This window comes from Ochotona princeps, chromosome 5 (genome assembly GCF_030435755.1).
Source record: "Ochotona princeps isolate mOchPri1 chromosome 5, mOchPri1.hap1, whole genome shotgun sequence".
NCBI classification, from domain to species: Eukaryota; Metazoa; Chordata; class Mammalia; order Lagomorpha; family Ochotonidae; genus Ochotona; species Ochotona princeps.
Window position 1 is genome coordinate 20,927,506 of NC_080836.1, and position 25,111 is coordinate 20,952,616.

Genomic DNA, 25,111 nt, shown 5'->3' on the forward strand with positions numbered 1-25,111 from the left:
TATGTGTATAGGTGCCTGTGAGTAAAAGATGATTTAAAAAAAATATTGGTGAAAGGATTTATGTAAAGAGTCAGAAGGAAAAAACTCCCCAAAGAAAAGCTATTGGTCACCCACTTGCCGCCACATTGATTGTTTGCCCTGCAAGCTTGGCTGAAATGAGTCAGCAGTCATTTTCTAATCCCCTTTGCTACAACCATGTTTCAGAGAAATCCCTATTTGCGAATGACTTTTCTGCGTGGCAGCTGACTATTTTGCATTTTCCCAAAATGAAACTCAGCCTGTCTTTTCAGGTGTTGAGTCAACATTTCAAAGTGGGGGGTGGGGTATGGAGGGAAGAAGGACAGCTGGCTTTTTGAGTGTTGCAAAATGCTTCCCAAATCAGGCCTTACAATTGATCTGAGGTACTTGTTGAGTGGTTTCTAGTGGCCTGGATATTCTCATCTGATTCTTTTTACTGTGTCTTCCTTCTGGTTGTGATCTTTTGAGCATAACTGACTTCTCAGAGTCTGGCTTCAGTTGACTGGCCCTATGGGACCTTCCTGCTCCTCCTCATTAAAGGTCACTGTGACATTCCTGAGGGTCACTGACCTCTCACTGACCCCTTGTCAACACAGACTGCAATGATTTCCTGTGAGAGGATATTATCCACCTGTTTCTGGGCTGCTTTCCATATCTCCATAAATCCTTTCCATTGTAGAGCCCATGTACTACCCCATACCCCAGCTGAATCTCCCCAGTTGATGTTCAGCTCCTTTCTTCCATAAACATTTACTGAGCAATAGTCATGCCCCAGGTGCTGGGCAAGGGGAAACAGATGTGTACAAGGTTGACTGGGAACCTAGCTCATGGAGCTCATGGGAACCCAGCCCATTGCAGAGGTACCCATACTCCAACATCATCCAACATGGGAGACTTCCCAAGAGGCAACCTCAAGAGCAAGACAAAATTAGTCAATGGAAGTCAACCAAGGGAAAAGAGTAAGGAGACAGAACATTTTGCTTCCCATTGCACTTATGCTATTCATTATCTTCTTGTAACCAGCTTACATTGGCGGCAGAGGGTGGGGTTCAAGAAGTTCATGGAAAATAGGATTAAAAAATTACACAGGAATGGAAGTTTGGCTTAGTAGTTAAAGATGCCTCTTCAGATGTTTGCATTCCATGTTGAGTCTCGGCTGTGCTCTTGATTCCAGCTTCCTATTAATGTGTATCCTGGAAGGCAACAGGTGATGATGGATCAGGTGATTGGGTCCCTACCACCCACGAGGGAGAACCAGATTGAGTTTCCTGCTCCCAGCTTCTGTCTGGCTCAATCCCGGCCACTGTAGGAAGTTGGGGAGTGAATCAGTGGGTTGATACCTTCTCTGTCTTCTGTCCACTTGTGGGTTTATTTCTCTTTGTTTCTCACATAAAGAATTCACACATAAAGAATCCCATGAACTTTCTGAATCCATGGCATACTGTTTCTATATCCTCTGTTTGTAACTTTCTGGATGTGTGTCCTCCAGGGCAAGAGTTGCAGGGATTTCTGCACTTCTTCTCAGGGGTTAGCACAGTGACCAGTTGTTTGCAAGGGGGAAAGCAACACCTAGGCAGGGCTTTGCTTTGTGCCCATTGCTTCACATGTAAGAATTCATGTCAGTTAAGATGCGGTGTTATGAAAGGATTTGGAAATGGGGTGACTAGGGCAATCCTCACAGTCTGAGAGTCTGTATGGCAATTATGATTCTCTCTCTACTCTGGTGTGCTTTTGAAGGACCTCAACTTTCTTTAGGCCTCAGGTTCTTTCTGTGTGGACCCAAGGGACTCCATTCCTGCATCTTTCAGCTCTGGCTGCTTTTTCCTGCTGCCTTTTAGGGCCACCTGGTTGTTGCTGACAAAGGCAACTGCAGAAGGTGGTTCAATGGGGTTAAGCCAGGAAACCCAAAGTGGAAACGAAACCACAGCCCCAAGTGCGTAAGTGCTGGGCTGGTTGGAGACCTGAGAAACAATGTTCCTGGGAAGGGACCCGCATAAACTCAGAGCTTCTGTTCCTTTCTCTCTTTGTCCGGGACCATGCGCTGGTCTGTTCAAGCTGCCAGCCAGAGAAGGAACTGCGGTTTCTGGGGTTGTTCTCCAAGCGCCCACAGAGCTTTCCACCTTGCAGTCTTGCCACCTGCAGTTTTGTAACTCAATCTACAGAAATAGCAAGTGTGTGCGCAGCAGGAGGGCCTTTGAGATCCAGGGTGCTGCGAATGTCGCTGATAGCACAACACTCTGGAGCTCACAACACCTAACTCAGGACATCATGTACTAGTTCAAGGGTGTCTCTTCCCCACCCCACCCTCAAACCCCGCGCTTTTTTTTTCCTCTCTCAAAATTTGAAAACAGGAAGAAATTTTTTTCTTCAACTGTGGGCACCAATAATAACCTAGGTCCTTCTAGAGAGATCGTTTTGGAAGTCATCCAAGAAAGCTACCTTCACTAAGGGGTTGCTAATCTCCCCCCCCCCTTTCTCCTTTTTTTTTTTTTTTTTTTTTTGGTCTTTTTCTTAAATGAGCTCTGGTAGCAGTTTGGAAGGTTGGCACAAGGCCATCTGAAACCACAGTGGGGTGTTAGGTAATCATGTTCTCATTAAAATGCTGTTCTGTGGTTTAATTTTCAACGGTTTCTTTGCAGCTTGGAAACAGATATACTATATTTTCTTTGGGAAAAAAAGAGATGACTGTTATGTAGGCCAAAAGGTGGGAAGAGCTGCGGCCTGTCAGACCCTTCCTCCCCTCCCCACCACATTTGCAGGAAAGAACCAACCCCTTTCCTTCTAGGGAAAGAAAATTGACCCTTAGCCTAGCTTCCTGGAGACTGATGATGTTTAATTGATCATGGGGACAAATGCTTCAAGCCTCTGGAGGCCCTTCAGACTAAAAGTATCCAATGGTTGGAGTGTTCTTCCATGTTTTCACTGAACTGATACTCCACTGTTTCTCAAGTGCCAGCCACTGGGCTACTTCTGGAGGACAGATAGAAGTCACTGTCCCTCAGGAAATCATTACCTGTCAGGGCTAGATTAGCAATTTGGCAACACAGTATAATGGGAGAAATGAGTATCTGTTTCTTTTCACCCTCATCCTATGGAATTCCCAATTGGTGCCTTTTGAATTTTATCGGTGAGAATAAACTAAAGCCCAGGGTTATCTGTTTAAAAAGAGGATGAGAGTGGACATTGTGGCATGGCATGTGAAGCCACTACTTCGGATGCCCACATGCCATATTTGATGGTGGTTTGGATCTAGCTTCCTGCTACTATGCTTGGGAAGGCAGTGGATAATGAAGGCCCAAGTTCAATGCATATTGGATACTCAGACGAAGTTCTAGGCTCCTGGCTTCAGCCTGGTCCAGTTACAGCTCTTATGAGTATTTGGTGAGGAGGGAATCAGTACATGAATGATGATCTCTATTATCTGCCCTTCAAATAATTGGTTACATTGTTTGAAAACTTAAGAAGAGAAGAGAGAGAGATTTGGTAAGTGTTCAAAAGCTCCGTCTTCCACAATGAGACTTAAGCTTGTCAGGTGTTGAGTTGTTATCTTAGGTAGTTAGTAGCTGAACCTCTCACCAGCATGAATAGACTACTCTGTTCCCTTCCTGAAGACCATAATGAACAGCTTAGACCATCTTCTAGGAACTGTCCCCACATCCCTTACAACTCCATGGTTATTGTCCTTAGCTTCGCTGGCCACCCTGTTCACATCTGACTCAGCTCTGTGAGCTTACCTGGTCTTTTACTTGGTCACTAGGGCTCCGCTACATATGCCTGCCCAACAGCTAGGCTTTGTTATTGTTCGTCTCTCTCTCTCTTTCTTGTAACCTGGACTGGCCCTGTGCCATTCTTTCAGGGTGATAGAAAAGCACCAAAGGGTGTGATCTAGCTGTGGTGAACATGGCACCAGGGAAACTGGAAAGATCAGTCCCAAGTGTGATTTGAAATGCAAATCAAATGATAATTTGAAATTTGATCCAATGAAGTAACAGATAAGGATCCCAGAAATGGGTTAAAAAAAGAAATCCATCTTTGTATTTTTTAAAGATTTATGTATTTTTATTGGAAAGTCAGATATACAGAGAGGAGGAGAGACAGAGAGAAAGATCTTTCGTCCACTGATTCACTCCCCAAGTGACTACAACAGCTAGAGCTGAGCTGATATGAAGCCAGGAGCCAGGAACTTCCTCTGAGTCTCCCACGCGGGTGCCAAGTTCTAAGGCTTTGGGCCATCCTCGACTGCTTTCCCAGGCCTCAAGCAGGGAGCTGGATGGGAAGTGGGACGGACTGCTGGGTGTCGCTGTCCCACAGCATGGAGCCGATAATAACACGCGTGGACCCTGACTGATGGTCAAAAGCCGAGGTTTATTAGTAGCATCAGACTTTATATTCTGAGGGTCATATAGGATAAGGGAGGAAGTGTTGAGCTTATCAACAAAACCATTAATGCTTGTTTGGAACTCCTTTTGTCTTGTATATTCCACCAGGTGTTCTCATATACATATGCAGATGATATCCAATAAGGTATACAAAAGGTAGCCATTTGGTTATTCTCCTCCAAATTTTATCCAACCAACTGTAATCCTGTGCTCACTGACCTATTAGGGTCACAATGTCCTCCTACAGCTGGGATTAGAACCAGTGCCCATATGGGATCCCGGCGTGTGCAAGGCAAGGACTTTAGCTGCTAGGCCAATGGGCTGCTGCTCCTCCATCTTTGTATCTTTTTTACCCCCTCTAACTTTCTTCTTTCTTGATCAATTCTTGTTCTTTGGATTGTTTCTCTACTTCTCTCTTCTGTTGGCAGTGTTATTATAGGCATATTAATAGACATATTTGCATAATCACTTTTGGGGTTTGTTCTCAAGAACTCAGGGCATTGAACTTTTCACAAAGCACCTATACTAAATATGAATTTCCAAGTGCCTTGTTTTTTCTCTCTGAACCATTGGATTCTTGGCTGAATTAAAACATTATTCATTTCAGCAACAAGTATACTAAAAAGAGTATACAGAAAAGATGAGCATAATGCCTGTGCAAGGATGGCATGCAAAGTCATGTTATAACATTATGATCACTGTCATCAATCCCACGTTTTGACTTTTTAAAAGCATTTATTTATTTTTATTGCAAAGTCAGATATACAGAGAGGAGGAGAGACAGAAAGGAAGATCTTTCATCTGTTGATTTCACTTCCCAAGCAGTCGCAGCGGTTGGAGCTGAGCCGATTCAAAGCCCGGAGCCTGGAGCATCTTCTGGGTCTTCCACGCAAGTATAAGGTCCCAAGGCTTTGGGCAGTCCTCAACTGTTCCCTCAGGCCACAAGCAGGGAGTGGATGGGAAGTGGGACCACTGGGATTAAAACCGGCGTCCATATGGGACCCCTGGTGCATTCAAGACTTTAACCGCTAGGCTACTGTGCCAGGCCCCCACATTTTGATTTTAATATCTCTGTTTTCAAGAAATAATAGGGCCCGGCGGCATGGCCTAGCGGCTAAAGTCCCTGCATTGAAAGCCCCGGGATCCCATATTGGCGCCAGTTCTAATCCCGGCTGCTCCACTTCCCGACCAGCTCCCTGCTTGTGGCCTGGGAAAGCAGTTGAGGACGGCCCAATGCTTTGGGACCCTGCACCCGCGTGGGAGACCTGGAAGAGGTTCCTGGTTCCCGGCTTCAGATCGGCGCGCACGGCACAGTTGCGGCTCACTTGGGGAGTGAAACATCGGATGGAAGATCTTCCTCACTGTCTCTCCTCCTCTCTGTATATCCGGCTTTCCAATAATAATAACATCTTTAAAAAAAAAGAAATAATAGCATGTACGTGTCTGTATAAAATATCTATATTGGAAGTGAATATGGAAAAATGTTGCAGATTATTGTATCTTATTTTTAAAAATTAACTTGTTAATAATAAGAGGGAAAGAAGGTATTCAGGCAGGGTTCTTTAAAAGCATTCTTAGATCAGTCTGAAGGCTTTTCGCTTCACTTAAAGTCCTTGCCTTGGTGAACATTTTTGAATCAAGTTACGTTTCCTGATACTTTGGTGGGGTCTTTTATAACTCCCAAAGGGCAAATGTGGAGTGAACTTGTCTGATTTATTGTCAGGGTTTCTCAAAATATTGACATTAAAGCAGGTAAAGTCAGTGTGGTTTTCTTCACAGGGGGTTTCACTTTGACTTTCAACATTGAATCATCTGAGGTTGTGATGAGCCCAGAAATGCAAAGTGAAACTTGGGAGTGTGAACTCATGTCAAGCCCAACAGATTTCTATGAATGGAAGCTGAGTTCCAGTTGAGCTTCTTATCAGCATAGAGCATTTGTTAGGAGTCTCCCTCAACGTAAGAAGTGTGGTCCTCTGTCTTTTAGTAACTTACATTAAGAAGAACCTATGTTGTCAACCTCCAAAGAACATGGCTTTTCCATTTCTCCTCAAACTTTTGTGTTCGTCTGGGCTACTTATTCTAACCAGAGGCACTGTCATTTTTGCTTCTTCTTCTCTCTTTCTTTGGAAGCATTATCTTTTGAGAGTGAGTTGCAGGAGTTTCCTGCCTCCTGTCTTCTGGAAGACTGGAGGAAGGGGAGGTGAGGTCCTGAGGAGGAAGAGCGAATGGTAAGGCTGGCAGAACATTTCCCTCTGAACTTCTCTGTCTCCATGAAAACTCTTGCTAGGGGTGCCCTGTGCCTCCATTGGTGGTGGAATTTCTAGAAAACCATGGAAAAGCTAGAGAGTGTGAACCAAGGAAGCTGTGGGCCACCAGACTGTGTTCTTCTGTTTTATCACTTTTGATAATGCTGAGTTTGAGTCAATCAATAAAATACAGTAGTTCGTCCTTATCTGTGGTTTTGCTTTCCATGTTTTTAGTTATTCAAGATCAACTGTGACCAAAAAATATTAAATGGAAAATTCTAGAAATATATAACTTATTTGTTTTAAATGGTGAACAGTTTTGGGTGGTATAGTGCTGTGCATCTCTGTCCCATTTGGGATGGGAATCATCTCTTTGCACAGTGTGTCCATGCTGTCTACACCATCCACCTGTTTGTACATAGTCACAGATAACCTGCAGAGTTATCAAAGTGCTTATGTCCTAGTAACCCTTATTTTATTCAATAGTGGGTCCAAAGTACAAGAATAGTGATGGCAGACATTTGGATAAGCCAGAGAAAAGTCATAAAATACTTCCTTTAAATAAAAAAGTAAACATCCTTGTCTTCACTTATTAGAAAAAAAAAACATAAGATGAAGTCACTAACAGCTACAGTCAGGGCAAATTTATTATTATCTGTGAGATAGTGAAGAAGAAACACAAATCTGTGCTAGTTTTATTATACCTAAAACTGCAAGAATTATGGACACAATGTGTGATGAGTGTTTCATTAAGATAGATAAGGCTTTAACTTGATTAGTGAAAGACACGAACAGAATACAGGTTCTCATTAAAGGCGATGTGTGATATGCAAAAAGACATTGAGTACTTAAAGGAACTCTCTAAAGTGAAAGACCCTGAGCCACTGACTCTAAATAAGAGGATGGTTCCCCAGATACAGGCAGAAGTATGGACTGAAAAATGTAAGAACTACTGCAGAGGCTGCATCTATTGATGGAGAAGCTGTTGCCACATTTGGGGATAATTGGAAGAGATTTAAGGAGAAAGGACACTCTTGCAGATGAGCCTTTAGCTGTGATAAAACCAGATTCTTCTGGACAAAGATGCCCCATTGAACCTACATTCATGAAAGTGCAAAGGAGGGGCGGGCATTATGGCACACCTGCTTCCCATATCATAGTGACTAGGATTGTATCCTGCATCTGTTTCTGATGGAAGCCCAAGTGCTGGGATTCCTACCATTGGTGAGGGAGACCCAGGTGTAGTTCTTGGTTCCTTTTTGTAAAGAGCAAAATGAAAAGGCAGAAAGACTTAGTGTCAGACAGAGAAGGAGACATAAGGATTAAGAGAAAGCAATGATGAACTCCCACCTGCTGGTTCACTCCCCAAATGATTGCAAAAGCCAGACAGGAGCTAGGAACTCCTTGTGGGTCTCCCATATAGGTGGTATGGGCCTAAGTATTTGGATTATCTTTTGTGACTTCCCAGGTGCACTAGCAAGAAGCTGGATCAGAAGCAGAATAGATAGAAACTGACAATGATGTGGGATGCTGGCTTTGCAAGTGGAATCTTAACCCACTGTGATGTGACAACAGCACTTGGCTCCTCGATTTCTTCTGGCTTAGTCTTGACCGTTGTGGGCATTTGGAAAGTGAGTCTTTCTGTCACACTGCCTTTCAAATAATATAATTAAAAGGAAAGTATGAAGGAAGCAGGGAGGCATAAAATCTGGAAGGACTTAAGATTAACTCTGGTATTATGTAACAATACTGCAGGTGTAATGAACAGGGTGAAGAAACCACACACATAACAACAAAAACAGAAATTGTATTTTGCAAGAGGAAAAACCGCATATACTCGTGCCTTTTATTAATTTATATTATAATTTTCCTATTTTATTGCTGTTGTTGCTAACCACTTACTATGCCCGATGTATAAATTAAATGTTATCATAGGTATGTATAAATAGAAAAAAATATAGTACATACAGAGTTCAGTATCTGGTTTGGGCATACACTGGTAACCTTGGATTGTCTTCTTCCTGGATAAAAAATGACTCAGGTGGCCATAGCCATTTTTTTCTTTTCTTTTCTTTTTTTTTTTTTTTTTTTTTTTGCTCTTAAGTGCACATTCAATATCTCCAGTTTCATTCCCTGAGATTCCTGAGATCTCTAGGTAAAAGTGGAACATATGCTGAAGAATCCTTGGTTTCCAGGCTACTCTCACAGATTCAGGGCTCAAAGTGGGATTCTGGATGTCTGCCTGTGCAGTGCGTGCATACCTTAGGCCCGTAAGTCTCCGGAGCCTGGGTGCCTGAGCCTGAAAGGGGTCCTTTCAGCAAGGGCCCAGCCACAATTGCTGCCTTAGCATTATTAAGATTTAGCAGAGGTGGAATTGCGATCAGCAATTTGAATGGCAAGGTGCCATTGTCCTGGCCCCGCGAGAGAGCTTATACTTGCTCAGAATATTAGACGTGACTGACAGAGGTGTGTGTGAATCAAACACCTTGTTCTGTTTTTCAGTCACAAAGAACCCTTTCCCTTTGAAATACAAGAAGGTCCCCTTCTGTAGGCTTGTGGAAGGAATTAGGCAGCAAATAACCATGAACATTTCCTTAATCGGGTAAAACTTTAATTGATGTAGAGTTTATGAGGCGTTTAGGAATTCTGGGATGGATTTTTAAAACCAGCCTTCCTAATTCAGCCACCTGTAGAGTGGCATTACCCCACAAAAGTGTACGGTTTTCTTTAAATCCTCAGATCTGTCCTTGGGCATTAGTTAAATTTTAGTATTAAATATCAACTTATTTTATAGACTGAGATGAGATTAAGGGAAAAGAGATGAAATGGTCATCAAAGGCTGTCTTTCCCTCTTTCTGATAATAACTCAGAAAAGAATCTCATAAGAGGTCGGGGAGCCTATGGAACAAAGACTTCGTATTTGACTTGGAGAAATGCTTGTGCAAATATTCAGCCTGAAAACCCTTTTCATGTCCTGGGATGTGGAGTTGACAATGGGGAAGAGCCAGGTGGACCTGAGCTGGGATGAGTGCTTTCTTGGCAGGGAGCCATTCTCGTGATGAAAGCTGGGAAAATTTGCTTGGAGATGGTAATCCAATGATATGAAAGGATTAGGCAAGCTTACACTCAGCCAACTATACATCAGGAGTCTGAATGGCACAGCTCTTCCCCACTCAGGCAGCTGCCTGCTTATATAAGCTCAAACAACCAAAATGAAACAAGAGGAGAAACTGAAGCGTGGGTAGGAGGAAGGAAGCCCTGAGTGTTTCAAAACGATATTGCATGCACACAAAACCAGTTCTCCAACAGTCAGTAATCGCTGGTTGCTGCGATTCCTTACCATCAGCCTCAAAGACTGACAGAAATGAAACTCCTGCTGATTAAAACCTGCACAACTCCAAGTTCACCTTCTGTATCTTGGTTCTATTGGTCCACCTCTTCACTTATTTCATCTCTGATTGCTTAGCTATTAGGGACACTAATTAAAATCTGCCTTGCTCTCAGATGTGTTACGAAGGTGTTTGTGAAATGCTGTGAAGGCAAATTGTTCCAAGAGCTATTAATTCTGGTAAGGGCCATGTCAGCTTCAGTTATGCGCTCATAAAGGCAAACCCAATCTGGTCAATAATCTCCAGGGATGGCCTGAATTGCACAGCTGGCTTTTTAGAAAAATGTGTGTGGAAGAACATGAAAAGGTGATGGGAAATGGAAGGTTAGATAATGAATGGAACTATACTGGGCAAGGGGGAAAGCAGAACAAAGAAGTTATTATTGAGCATCAGGGAGGTACTGTATTGTACAAAAAGAGGTGATTTAGGTTCAGTTAGCAAGGTATTTGGAATGAGGTTATTAAAATATGAAGAAAGGACAAAGCATAATAGGATTGGCCAACGAAATTCCCAGTGACTAGCTCCAGGGCCTCTTTTCTCTTCTGCTGGCTGTTCTTCTATCATTACCATCTGGAAAAATTGCCATGGGCAGGGGTGTAGAAAAGGACAGTGACTCCCTCCTGTGATAACTGTGTTGAGCCTTTGGACTTTCACCTTAGGACTGCTTTCCCAGAACAACATCTTGTATGATATGAGGGTTTTTCAAAATGTTCATGGAAAATGCGTATTATTAGGAAAACTATGCATGGAATTCAAACATATTTAATCACAAAATTAACCAGTGTGCTTGGCTTTCTCATATGATGGACACATAAGTGCATGGATGACTGAATGGATAGCTAAAGGCTCTGCTCATACACATTCATACATGAAAGAGAGGTAAAATCATATTCGATAGTGTTGATGTGTAGGGAGGTATGCATGCATTTGTATGTGGGGTGTGTGTTTAATATAAGAACCCTCTTCATCAATGTAGGTAGTTTACAACAAATTGGTTACAAAGTTGCATGCATCACAAGTTAAAAAATAAACTGTAAGTGTCCACAAGTAAGTCATATTTGTCTTATTGTAATGACATGTTTGATGTTGCTAGCAGTTCTTCACTAAGATGTCCATCATTGTCACCTACTTGAATCATGGGTCAGGTGTGCACTAGGTCAATTTCTTAGCCTATTTTTCATTTCTTCTCATCTTCCAAATTTGTTTATTCCTTGTCCCATTTATATTCATTAGAACATAATGTCTCACTAGGTTTGGCTCTGGATGACTCAGTCACACACAGAAACCGAGATGACGGTGACAGTGATCCCAAAGACAACATCCACCACTTTGTCCGATGCCCAGTGAAAGAGCTTATCACACCCACAGGGGAGACAGTTGGATGCTGCACATCAGAAGATTACAGAAATTGGATTCCTAGTCTCTTCTTGGATTCTATTTGCCTCTGTAAGTATTTATGTGTTTTATAGCCACATTTAAGTATCTTGACATATATGAAATAGTATATAGTTTATTTTGCAACAAGTGGAAAAAAACATCAACTACGGAAAATGACTTTTGTTTTGGCATCTTTTGAGCTGTTTACACTGCAGTTGAGTCTTTTCTAAAAAAGATTTATTTTGTTTTTATTGGAAAGTCAGATATATAGAGAGGAGGAGAGACAGAGAAGATCTTCATCTGATGATTCACTCCCCAAGCGGCTGCAACGGCTGGAGCTGAGCCAATCTGAAGCCCGGAGCCAGGAGCTGGAGAGTCTCCAGGGTCTCCCACGCGGGTACAGGGTCCCAAAGCCTAGGGCCGTCCTCAAATGTCTTCCCAGGCCACAAGCAGGGAGCTGGATGGGAAGTGGGGCCGCCGGGATTAGAACCGGTGCCCATATGGGATCCCGGGCTTGTAAGGCGAGGACTTTAACCACTAGGCTATTACGCCGTGCCCTGCAGTTGAGCCTTAAAAAGAAACCCATGATGGGGCATTTGTCCCAGTGGTTAGGGCAGGATTTGGGATACCTCTGTTACATATACAAGTGCTGTACTCCAATTACAGCTTCCTGTTAATGCATACCCTGGTAGGCAGCAGGTGATGGTTCAGGTATTTGAGTCCCTGCCACCCACACGGGAGACTTAGATGAAGCTCTACTATTTCTGACACCATACTTTACCAGTCCCAGCTATGTTAGACATTTGGGGTGAGTCAGTGGATAGGCGATGTCTCTCTAACAACAAAAATAATAGTAATAATAACTGTTTTTCATCTTGTCCATCATGTGGCCATGCAGGTTTAGCTTATTTGAGATATTAAATATACCGATGAGGGGTTGGCAGTGGTGTATCAGGATAACCCTTTGCCTGCAATGCTGGAATCCCATAGGAGCAGCTGTTTAAGTCTCAGCTGCTCCACTTTTGATCTATCTCCTGGGTAATTGCCTGGGATGGCCCAAGTCATTGGGTCCCTGCATCCATTTGGGAGACTTGGAAGAATCTCCTGACTCTCAGCCTTAGATCAGTTGAGCTCTGGCCTTTGCAATCATTTGGGGAGTGAACAATGGATGGAGGATCTCCCTCTGTCTGTAAATCTACCTTCCAGTAAAACAAATAAATATTTAAAAATATATGTACACCAATGAGGTAAGACCTTATAAAAAGCCACTTGAAATCCTAGACCTGGTCACAAAAATTTTTTTTTAAAATCTTACCGCTAGCTACAGAATCTCCTTCCTTGTGAGAAACTGAAATATGTCACTATCACTCACAGCAGTTTCATCATGTTCCCAGGTTTCCCCATTTGCTTTGAGAATGTGGCTGCAGGTATGTCCCCTACCTCAGCTAGATCCCCTTGTGAAAATGAGAAAGACCCACCATGCCAACAGGCTTCTGGATGGGTTCTTCTGGGAGATGCCGCTCAGCCGTCAGCCCTCTCTAGCGACACGCTGACTAAAGATGAAGCGCCTCGCCAAAGTCCCTTTTCTTCTAGGGGCTGACCCGATTGTTGTAGGCAGGGAGGCCCAGCCCCTCCTTTCAACTTGCACTACTCTGAAGGGTGACCGCAGCTCCAGAACACTGCTTGTGTGAGGACTGGATCACAGATCACGTTCTCCCTGTGATTGATCCTGCTCCCTTTCATTACCTTCTATAGCTGTTGATTCAAAATTAATACCTAAAGAACCTCCCACATCTTCCTATCAGCCTCAAATATGCTTCCTGAGGAACTCCATCTATGACAGCTGGTACCAAAAAAAAAAAAAAAAAAAATGGGAAGTGATCCTCCCTGCAGTGAGATTGTGGATGTCAATCATAATCAGTCCTGTGTCTGAGGATGCCATCAGAAGTTAGGAGGGAAAATATAGCCCCTGGCTTGCGGTGGCCATGCGGTTATTAAACTTTTCCCAATGGTGACTAAAATAGTACCCACCTGGAAGGAATAAAGCAGCTCATGCAATTGTTAGGCTTTGGGGAAACATGGTGGAAATAAATGGTAACTTTAAGGGTAGTGGACTTTGGAGACTATAGACTCTGGAAAAAGATAATGAAAACCTCCTGTGATTAACGCTGATACAGGCGGACTCTTTGTTTCTGTGGCTGAATTAAATGAATGAACAAATACATGAAACCTGTTGTGATACAGCCAGTTAAACTGCCACCTGCAATGCCAGCATCCCCTATATGTGTTGGTTTGAATCCCAGCTACTCCACCTCTGATCCGGCTCCCTGCTAGTGCACCTGGGAAGGTAGCAGAAAATAGCATGCATGTTTGAACACTTGGTGAGCATGTGGGAGATCCAGATGGCATTATAGGCTCCTGGCTTCTGTCTTTTCCAGCCACTTCCATTGTGGTCATATAGCATGAATGAAAGAATGATATAAAACTATCTAGTTTCTGGTCACATTCCATGCTGATGACCATGATCACAGCTCAAGCAACTATCTCCTCTTGGCTAGGCATCTACGAGTCCCATTTCCAAGGCTTTTTTTTGGTTCAGGCCTCTAATCAATCTCTTCTTCACTCAGCAATCACAATTTTATAAAGCAGGAACCTGAGTGGAACTTTTAACTTTCTGAGAACAAAATCCACGCATTTACACTTCTTCCAAAGACTCGCAGGTATGATCTGTTCCCTGCATGCTCATCTCATTCTGTGACTCCCATACTGGGGCTGCCTCTTTGTTTCTTGGCACACTCTTTCTCTCCATGCAGTTTTCTCAGGGCTGGTTTCTGGGCCTAGAACATTTCTTCTTCCTCTTCTCTTTGCATGAACTTTTTCAGTTTTTTAGCTTAGATGTTATTTCTATAGCAGTTGCGATTTTTTAGTTTTTAAAAGAAGAGTTATATAATTTATATATTTATTTGAAAGAGCTACAAAGAGAGATAGAGCAAGAGAGAGAGGGATCTCCTCAAATGCTGAAGTAGCCAGGTCTGACCAGGCTGAAGTCAGGTACCAGGAACTCCATGTTAGTTTCCCACAACCATAGCAGGGGCCTAAGAATTTCGACCATTCTCTGCCTTCCCATGTGCATTAGGAAGCTAGTTTGGAGGCAGAGCATCCAGGGCTTGAATTGGCATTTCAGCTTGGGAGGTGATATTTCAAGCAGTGGCCTAGCTCATTGTGCTACAGTGCCAACCTCTGATTGTTTTGGTTTGCTTACAAATGAGAAACTCCCATGAGAAATACCGTAATAAAGGGAAAGAACTGGCTTGTGTACCTAACAAGACCAGAAATTATGCTGGCTTCATGATACGTTTGACTTATGTCTCCAAGGACTCCCATGTCTTCCATTTTCTGAACTTCATTAGCTCTGTTCTCGTGGTAATAAAACCTTGGTCACCCTTTCAGGATAGCATCCCCTAATCATAATCAGGGAGGAAAGGGCATTCTCCCGGTAGCTCCCGCTGAAGTCCAGGAACTCACACTCTCCCTCTCCGGCCTGTGCTGTATCACATGACTGTATTTAAGTCAATCAGCTTGGGAGTAGAACAGGTGGAAGATGGAAGGATCAGATTTGCTTAAGCCAGTCACATACAGGCCCCCAGCTAAGGAAGGGATGGTACACCACCAAATAACATGGTTGCCTGTGAAAGAGGGTTTAATTCCCAGAGGATGAAGCATACCTTGGGCAGGAGAAATGAACATGTGGGTTATGATTCCTCACCTCCCCCCCACCTGCAAAAAAACTGTCAGACTTTCTCTGAGGGCCTTCCATCCAAGAGGGTCTCTCTTGCTGTCTTTGTATTTGAATTGTCTTCATTTCTTTCATAGTGAACCATTTTCAATTATTTGTTTTGTTTGTTTATGAGTTTACAGTCCAAAGCCATGAGAAAATATGACTTGTTCAGTCAGTACTAGAACATACTAGAAACTTCAATATTTTCCAATGACAGTAAAAATTGGAGTATTTTCTTCTTTTCCAGTTTAGTTCTTATTTCTACTAATGGACACTGAAGAGAAGGAGTTGGAAGGATAAGGATGAGTGTGAGCACTGTGAGTATTTGGCTTTTCTTTGTCTAGATACTTGGTGCTCTTTCCCACACATAAGCCCTCCAATTCCTTTTCCCCAATCTCTTCTTTATTGTCCTGCTCGGTTCTTGGATTCCAGTAATTCAATGTCAACATCTACTCCCTGCACCGTACTTAACTTGAATTAGTCTTAACAGGAATTTTGATTTTTGAAAGATATTTAAGTTTTACTTATTCCAGAGAATCTAGGAACCTGGTCATTTTTCTCAATGTTCCCCTATCTCCTACAAATGTAGCAGGTGTGATTGCTGAAGCAAAAATGAATTTGTCATGGAACATAAGACTGAAGTCCATGCCACACAGTAGGGAGAGTGGGGAAAGGTAGCAGCAGGACAGGGAAATGAAAAAGCTGCTGGGATAAAATGAAAGCGATTAAATGGGTGGTGTTTGGGGTGAAAGAATTGTGGCTCGAAGAATGAAAGAATTTGGGCCTGACTCGGTGACCTAGTGGCTAAAGTCCTCGCCTTGAATGACCCGGGATCCCATATGGGCACCGGTTCTAATCCCGGCAGCTCCACTTCCCATCCAGCTCCCTGCTTGTGGCCTGGGAAAGCAGTCGAGGACGGCCCAAGGCCTTGGGACCCTGCACCCGCGTGGGAGACCTGGAAGAGGTTCCAGGTTCCCGGCTTCGGATCGGCACAGCACCTGCCGTTGTGCTCACTTGGGGAGTGAATCATCGGACGGAAGATCTTCCTCTCTGTCTCTCCTCCTCTCTGTATATCTGACTTAGCAATAAAATTAATAAAAATCTTTAAAAAAAAAAGAATGAAAGAATTTGGTAGAGGAAAGTATTTACATAATAGAAATAGAGCTAGAGAAGATGTTCTTGCTTCCTAAAAGTAACCATTTATTTGTCAACAATTACTGAGCACTTGCTATGTGCCAGGAACACCCTTTTTGGAGCCAAGATTATAAAGATGATTCATATTCACACAAGGAGCTCTCAAGGAGCTCATGTTGTGATGAAGTAAGAAGGACAATGAGCAAGTAAGTAGGATGTGGACAGCTGGGTTCAGGTGTCAGGTGGAAAACACTTATCTATCTTGTTTCTTCTGAAAACTGAAACTTTCTTGAATGCTGGTTAAGGTGTGTGTGAAAAGCATGACTACTGGTTAAGGAAAAGAGGGGAGAGGATGGTAACCCATGTGGGAGCTGGGAGAAAAATTTGCAGTAACTGCATCCACAGTAGGTGGAGGAGAAAGCTGAAAACCACTGGGGTTTACACCAATCACCTTCTAAAAAGTGTGGAAATCAGTGGTATCAAGTGAAGTAGAAATGGAATTTGTACAGGGAACAGAGGACAGAATAAAGAGGCTTAGTTGGGAATTTGTAAAGGAGTGGGTGGGCCAGACTTTTCCTCCTTTTTTTTAAACCATTTTTTAAAAGATGTATTTTTTTTTTTTTTATTGGAAAGGTAGACTTACAGAGAGAAAGATCTTCATCCACTGGATCACTCCCCAAGTAGCTGCAACGGCCTGAGCTGATCTGAACCAGGAGCCATGAGCTTCTTCTGAGTCTCCCATGTAGGTGCAGGATCCCAAGGCTTTGAGTCATCCTCTATTGCTTTCCCAGGCCACGAGCAGAGAGCTGAAAGGGAAGTGGGGCCGCCCGGATTAGAACCAGCGACTATATGGAATCCCAGTGCAAGTGAGGTTAGGACTTCAGCCACTAGGCTACCGTGTGGGCTCCTTTCCTCCTTCTTGTGCGTTGCTGCAGACCCAAAGCTTTCTTCTCTGGAGATAGCATCAGGCCCAAAGCCTATGTACATTTTCCTTGAGAAAGATGGCAGCCAAGCCTAGCCCCTCCTCTAGGAACCTGGAGAAATTTATTTTGAGAGACAGAGACTCGAAGATATTGGTATTGGGTTTTCCAACCAAAGCATGTAGTGTGATTATACCGCAGAGTGAAACCTCAGTCCATCAGACCCACCTGTGCTTTAGGGACTACCAGCCAGTATTCTACTTCCTCATTCCTTAGAGGAACAGGTGGTTGAGCACTTACTAGACATCTGTGGAGAGCTTCTAACAGGAAAGACCAAACAAAAACCAACTAAACAGAAAAAGGACAAATAGGAAGCAAGAGATTATGTAAGGAGGAGCCAGTTCATGAGTGATAGGGAGAGAAAAACATGATGATTGACTACCCTGAGATACCAACATGCATTACAACTAGGAAATAAAGAATGGGATGTTTAAACAAGTAATATTCAAAGAACCAAATGAGCTTTGGGAAATTAAAATATGACAGTAAACTTGAAAAATTCATGGAAGAATCCAAAAGCTGAACAAATCTCCCTCAGAGCAGGATTAAAAACATCCAGAGACAGATAGAGAAAAAATTAGAGGAGCATCCCAGAAGGCTTAACTAACAGGGATTTCAGAAAGAAGAGAGAAGAGACGAGAGAGAAAGGCATTGTCAAAGAAAGAACTCAGGAAAAATTCCCAGAATTGAAAAATATGTGTTTCCAGAGGTTACCATGGCCGGCCAAATTACACAATGGCTGAAAACAGTCCCACGATCACAGCAGCATCATGAGCTTTCAGCTCTGAGCCAAAGAAAGAGCTTCAAGCCTTGCAAAGAGCTAAGCTATGCCACTCACAAAGGATCATTAATTAGGATGGTTTCAGTTCTCCATAGAAACTTTGGGAGCTAGAAGACAATTGGAGCAAGGCCTTCAGAATTCTGAAGACATAGTATGTTTCTAGACTAATTATTAATGAACTGTGAGCATGAAAAGAAAAGCATTTTGAGACATTAAATGTTTCCAAATATCTTCCATGTGCTTTTCTTATTTTTTTTTTTTTAATTATCTGTTTATTTGAAAGGCAAAGTGATGAGGTGGAGTGGGTTGAGGGCGTGAGGGCAGACTTTCCGTCACCTACTTCACTCCCCAAATGCCTACAACACCAGGGCTGGGCCAGGCTGAAGCCAGGATATTAGAACTCTATCTCATGTAGGCTGAAGAGGCCTGAGTACTTGGGTCATCTGCTGCCTCCCAGGCATGATAATAGGAGGCTGCAGTAGGGCAGCTAAGAAAGTTCATGCGACTTTGTTAGGAAGCTTTAGAAGCACAAGCTTAGAGTAAGCTAGCAAAAATGAAGATGTTGGAGCCAAGAAAGATAAGATCTTTAGAATGATGGCAAAAAGGGAGTCCAGGCTATGGGCAATGTGTAGATATATGCAGGGGTATCGTTCCAGTTTGGACCGTTTCATAAGGTATTGGTGGATGAGAGCTGCAAGAAATTATAATGATCAGACATGGAGCAGGTCTGAATATTTGTAGATAAGATTTGGGTTTCATTACTGATAAGAAAACAGAAGTCCAAGCAAATAGGAAACAACAGAATTAGTAATTTGATGCAAAGTAGAAATAATTGGAAAGAAAAAGTAACAATAGAATGTTACACAGCTCAGTGTGTTTGTATAGCTCCTATTTAGGCAACATTGAACATTGGTTTGTAGACAAATACTTCATACATTAACAGCATGGAGATATAGTATGTTCAAATGTGGTAGGGCAGAAGGAAAAGAGTCAAAACGGTCATCTCCCATAGGAGGAAGTCAGCAGGTGATGCCTACACATTCTCCTTTCATCCATCCTGGCCTTTCTTCCTCCCTTTGGGATTTGGAGGTAATAACAAGAAGAGGAAGGAAAAATGAAAGTCAGTAAAATTAGATACGATTGACCTTGATCATTGCTTCTCATAATAAACTTTGCAGATCCAGCTGATTGTTTGAATTTTGGGTATCATTAACCGTGAAAAAGAGTTAGACTAAGAGGGAGGAACAGGAAAATAGTAGAAAGAAATATAGAAGGTGTTAGTCATTTATTCCTGGGTTTGGGATCATGAATTATTTTCATGTAGTCACTTTAATTTTCTTAAAAATTTTTCTGTATTTCCTAAGATAAACATGGCTTATTTTTAAAATCATTAAACAAACCTGTATTAGCATAAAGGCAGACAGTGAGGTAAAAGATGGGAAAGATATCCCACCTTTTTTTCCTGTTAGATTTGAAGGACAGGGACTGAGGCATGCACAGAGAGATCTTCCATCTGCTGGTTCATTCTACCAATACCTGCACACCTGGACCTAGGCAAGGCCAAAGCCAGGAGGCGGAACTCAGCTTGGGTCTCCCATGTGGGTGGTGATGATCTGAGCCAGCATTTGCTTCCTCTTCAGGCAAGCATTAGGCAAGCATTAGGAGGAAGTTGGAATCAATGTTGGAATCAGGACTCAAACCCAGCTGTCTGAAGCAGAACTCCAGCATTCCACTGTGCCCAGCACCCTTCTTGAAAGGTACCAATAATAAGATTTATTTTTTGTTTGAAAGGCAGAGTTACAGAGAAAAGGAGGGACGAGAGGTCCTCCATCTCCTGTTTTACCCCCAAATGGCTGTAACTAGGAGCTTCTTCTGGGGTTTCCACATGGGCACAGGGACCCAAGGACTTGAGTCATCCTTTGCTGCTTTCCCAGACCATAAGCAGGGAGCTGGGTGAGAAGTGGAGCAGCTTGGATATGAATATGCACCCCATGGGATTAGCCTGTCATGCCTCTATGCTGGCTGCAAAAGGTACGGATTTACATGAAGATTTGAGAGGCTTATCAGATGGTGACAATTTGGTCAGTTCTTTGAAGGAGCAAATCATGTGGACCCTCAGAGAAAAAACATGGCAGAAATAACATGAAAATTCCTGGGATGGCCATGTGTTTGAGTCCCTGAAGAATAGCAGAGCAGTCCGGTGTCTAACAGGTGTGCAGAGTGTGAGAAGATGAGATCAGAAAGAGACTGTGGGTTGGACCCTGGAGAGTGGCACCTGGTAAAGACTTCAGATTATATTCTTCCAGGAAGCTGTTGGAGAGCTCTGGGGAGAAAAGCGACATAATCTTGTCTGCATTTTCTCATTGGCTGCTGGGGCTGGAAGCAGGGAGCCAAGGAAATGGGGGTGAGAAGGGAGATAGGCACAGAAGCTAGAAGATTTGCTCTATCCAAATGAAGGATGCTTCAGGCCTAATCACTGAAGTTTTCACCTTTGAAGTCCATTTTTCCCCCTAAGGGAAATCTTACTTTCTCATATATAAGACATTAAAGTGAAACGTAAAAATGAAGTGGCTTTGGCTCAAGTAGGAGGTCTGGGGTGGGGGTCCTTGAGTCCCTTCCCTGGCCTGTCATCCCTGCTGCCTCTACCAGGCGATCTCCAGATTATGCCTGGGAACCTGGGTTCTGTTGGCCACCACATGGGAACTGATTCTGCCCTTCTCCTTTCTTTTAACTGAGAAGGTTTAGAGCAAATGGGGACTGCAGGAGGGGTAGGTTTTGGGTGAGAAGACTTCCCAGGTGGGGTTCATGCTATGAAGAAAGGTGGAAGAGTAGGAAAGAAGCACCATTATGTATGACCTTGTGTGGAGAGACCTCTTGGGGAAACATCAGAGCTATACCCCTGCCTTCCAGCTCAGGGTGCTTCCTGCCATTTATTTACAAGGTACAGAGAGAAAGACAAGAAATCTTTCATCTACTGTCCCAGTGGCTATACTATCCAGGGATGGGCCAGGCTGAATACAGTTGTCAGGAGCTTCTTCCAGATCTCCCATGTGGTTACAGGTTTCCTCAGGCATTTGCACCATCCTCTGCTACTTTCCTAGGCACATTAGCAGTGAGCTGAATAGGAAGCTGTGCTGTGATGCATCTGGTTCCAGCACCTCACATAGGCTCTGGTCCTCATCCCGGTTGCTCTCCTCTGGCAGTTTTCAGTCTGACTGTAGTGTGCTAGGCTTTTATTGTGTTGGTTTCCCTCTAGAGTGGTTCAAAAGTGTCCTTCAGAGTTGTGTGTGGGAAATGTAATTTCCAATACAGCAGGGTTGGTAGGTGGGCCCGTTAGGGCTGTGTCTTCCATTAGTGGGCCATTCCCACTGCCTTCCCATGCACATTGTAAAGGAGCTGGATCAGAAGCAGAGAATCCACGCCTTGATCTGGCATTCTGATATGGGATGCCAGCATCACAGGTGACAGCTTAATGTGCTGCACCACAGTGCTGGCCCCCTGGCTTTGTTTCTGATTCAGCTTCTTGTTAATGTGCACCCTGGGAGGCTGCAGCTGATGGCCCACCCAAGTGGTTGGTTCCTGGTCAGCCAGTGTTGTTGTGGGCATTTGGGGAGTGAATCAAAGAAAGGGAGGTCTCTCTTGGCCTTTTAAGTACATAAGTGAGCTTTTTAAATTGAAAGAAAGAAAGAAAGAAAGAAAGAAAGAAAGAAAGAAAGAAAGAAAGAAAGAAAGAAAGAAAGAAAGAAAAGGAAAGCAAAGCAAATGTCTCCCTCCAAACCTCAAGAATTGCAGCATATCAACATGCTGTGGTGCCTTATGGATAAGTCTTCTGACTAAACAGGAATCAACTGGTCCACTCAGCACCTGCAAATGCTGAATCTCAAGGCATTATGCTGGGTGAAAGGTGACAGTGATGTATGGTTCTGTTTTGGTGACGAGCTTGAGACAGAGTGGTGGTGATGGGGAACAAATCAGTGGTTGTCGAGGTTACAGATGGTGGGAGGAAGTAACCATCAAGGTCAAGGTCAGTGTCAAGAGAGGTTTCAGATTATGGAATTTTCTCATGTCCTGTTGACTACTTGAATCTATATGAGAAGATTCAGAAAGTTTGTGGAAATGGGATTAATTTTGGGTGCCTCCCCCAAGTGAAACCCTTGCATAGCTTTTTTGTATTATGTAATTCCTGTGCACCTATATTAAGGTACAGAGGGTTATATGCACCTTGCAAAAATTTCACTTTCACTGTATGATAGTTTTTTTAAAAGGGAATAAAAATCAGTATATTATTTAAAAACAAAATAGACAAACATAAAAATCCCACCCAAACAGTCAATTGGTAGATTTTCAGACTGAAATAATTTTCTTTTTGCGGGCCTCCTTTGACTCCTCTGGGGGTAAAAAGACAGGCGTTGTAATGCAAATGACTAAGGAGTGGCTTGGGGTGATATAAAGAGAAGATGCCAGGGAGCATGGCTAATGGCTACCAGACTTCCAGGCTGGACTCTGAACATGGGGCTCATTTGTCTGCACTTCAGCATCTCCAGATAAGTGAGAATTCTGCAGCTTTTATTTATTACTGTTATTTATTTATTTTTATTTATTTAAAAGGTGGGGGCCCAGCGTGATGGCTCAACAGCTAAATCCTCACTTTGTAAGTGCTGGGATCCCATCTGAGTAACAGTTCATGTCTTGGCTGCTCCACTTACCTTCCAGCTCCCTGCCTATGGCGTGGAACTGCAGTAGAGGATGGACCAAAGCCTTGGGACCCTATGACAACATAGGAGACCTGGAAGAGGCTCCTGGCTTCGAATCAGCTTAGCTCTGGTCGTTTCAGCCATTTGAGAAGTGAACCAGTGAAGATCTTTCTGTTTCTCCTTCTCTCTGTAAATCTGATCTGGCTTTCCAATAAAAATAAATAAATATTTAAAAATAAAATTTAAAAAACTAAAGAGAGGAGAGTGAGATATTTTTCATACTGGGGTTCATTTTCCAAATGCCCACCATAGCCAGGGTAAAGCCAGGAACCTAGAGTTCCATGGGAGTCTCCCACACAGGTGACAGGGACCCAAATACTTGATCCATCATCACAGCTTCTAAGATGCACATTCATAGGAAACTGAATCAGAAGCAGAGCAGGAACTTGAACCCAGGCACTTGACACAGGTTGGGAGTGTTCCACTCAGCGTCTTAATTGCTGTACTGATGCCTGCCCCTGGAGTTCTTTAAAAGTAGAATTTCTCATTTGCATGTGTAGCTGGAATGCAGCAGCAGAACATGCTTATCATATTGAATACGCATATCATATTCAGAGGTGAGGCCTGGGTAGGGGGTTGAACCTTTGGGGCCATAAATATAAACTCTGAAAAGCAGTTTATCAGCTTCTTTATCATAAATTGCATAACAGTCATTTTGAAGGTTTCTGCATCGTGGAACACGGCATTGTGTCCTATTCTGTTGGAAATTGTACAGTTGAGGCATCAAGTGGTATTATGGTTGTCAGAATCCACAGTGGGCAAAAGGACCCTGTGCTGATCCGGTGACTCTGACCCATCTCTGACTACCTTGCCACAGTTCTTGAAAATGTGCCATTTAGCTCGTTACAGATCATAGCCTCTCACAAATGGCCCTGACTTCTCTGCATGCATTACTGGCTTTGTGATGATGAGTGAGAATTGGAGCCATCTCTCATCCCCATTTACAGGGTCATGATTGATGCTCTCCCATGCTTAGATTGACGCTAAGGATGTAACAGGGACAGGCTCATTAGGAAGGGCTGAAAAATGATGTCCAAGTAGGAATCCACATCCATCCATGGAGGGAATAGGGGGTTTGGGATGCAACTGAAAGTGGGACAGAGATGAGTCCAGGGATGGATGGATGTGGTTTCAGGCTGGAAGTGTTGTAGGGCAGAGTGATAGTGTGAGGGGGGGAAATGGGTAAGAGATAAGAGTGGAGAGAGAGAGAGAGAGATTGATTGAGAGAGAATGCTTCTGCCTGCTAGTTTACTCTTGAACTTGTTGTGGACGTTAGGGCTGGATCAGACTAGGGACTTCCTCCTGGTCTCTCACATGGGTGGAAGGGGCCCACGTATTTGCACCCTTCTCCACTGCTTTGCTAGGTGCTTTAGAAGGAATTTGTGCTGAAGCTGAGTAACTAGCCAGCTGGGACTTGAACCCATACTAAATTTGGAGCTCGTGTCCCATTTAGGAACTTAACCTGCTATTCCACAATATCAGCAAAAATGGTAGTGTTGTGGGGAGTGAGCGAGATCATGCTAGACATGTCTAAGGTTTATTAAGGAGTTTTTATTAACCAAGCTTGGTGATAACAGGGCCCACTATAAATAGCAAGTCACAAATCCATATAGCAATCCAGTGAATCGAAACCCCAAGAGGAGCAAATGGTCATTACCCTGAAGTCCATTGCTTAAGCTGAAGACCTATGTCCCAGCTTCCCCAGCAATATAAGTTATCCTAAGAGACATGCAGCAAATAATCTGGACACATGTATAAAGCTGCAGACATTCACCTTTCCCTGGCTTCTCTGCCCACGTTCCTTACTGCTAGGCCTCATCTCTCCTAGAATTCCTGACAGTACACATATTAGAAATACAAAGTATCTTAGCATTCCTATCTTCACTGTCCTGCCAAAGCAGTGAACAGAGGGTGAAGAATACAGACATACAGGCACCATGCTCAGGGGATACCTGTCCTCAGACTCTGTCTGCGGGAAGCCAGAGAGCAAGCAGGTGCTGGGGAGGCCAAGAGTCCAACTGTTGGAGCAACAGAAGCACAGGACTAAGAGAATAAACCCCTCCTTATCATGAGCCTTTATAGGGACTTGTGAGGGGAGTGGTTACACAGCAATGCAATACTGCCCTCTCTGAGGTTTCAGGTGATGATAGGTGAGCATCACAGGTGGGCAGGAGGGAATACCCTGAACTAGCTGCCTACGTCACTACAGTAGCTTTTAATACTGAACTTTTTGGATATACAAAGGCCTTTTTAAAAGGTTAGCTCTTGCCAACAA

General features: G+C 43.3%; 1 long non-coding RNA gene across 2 annotated transcripts in view; it reads left to right on the plus strand.

Moving 5' to 3' along the window:
• The window catches only part of LOC131480361 (uncharacterized), a 352,527-nt gene that overhangs the window by 118,037 nt on the left and 209,379 nt on the right, over nucleotides 1–25,111 (plus strand). For both annotated transcript variants that reach the window (XR_009245433.1, XR_009245432.1), the window contains exon 2: nucleotides 15,435–15,504. This is a non-coding gene — a long non-coding RNA (uncharacterized LOC131480361). The remainder of the gene's footprint in view (nucleotides 1–15,434; nucleotides 15,505–25,111) is intronic.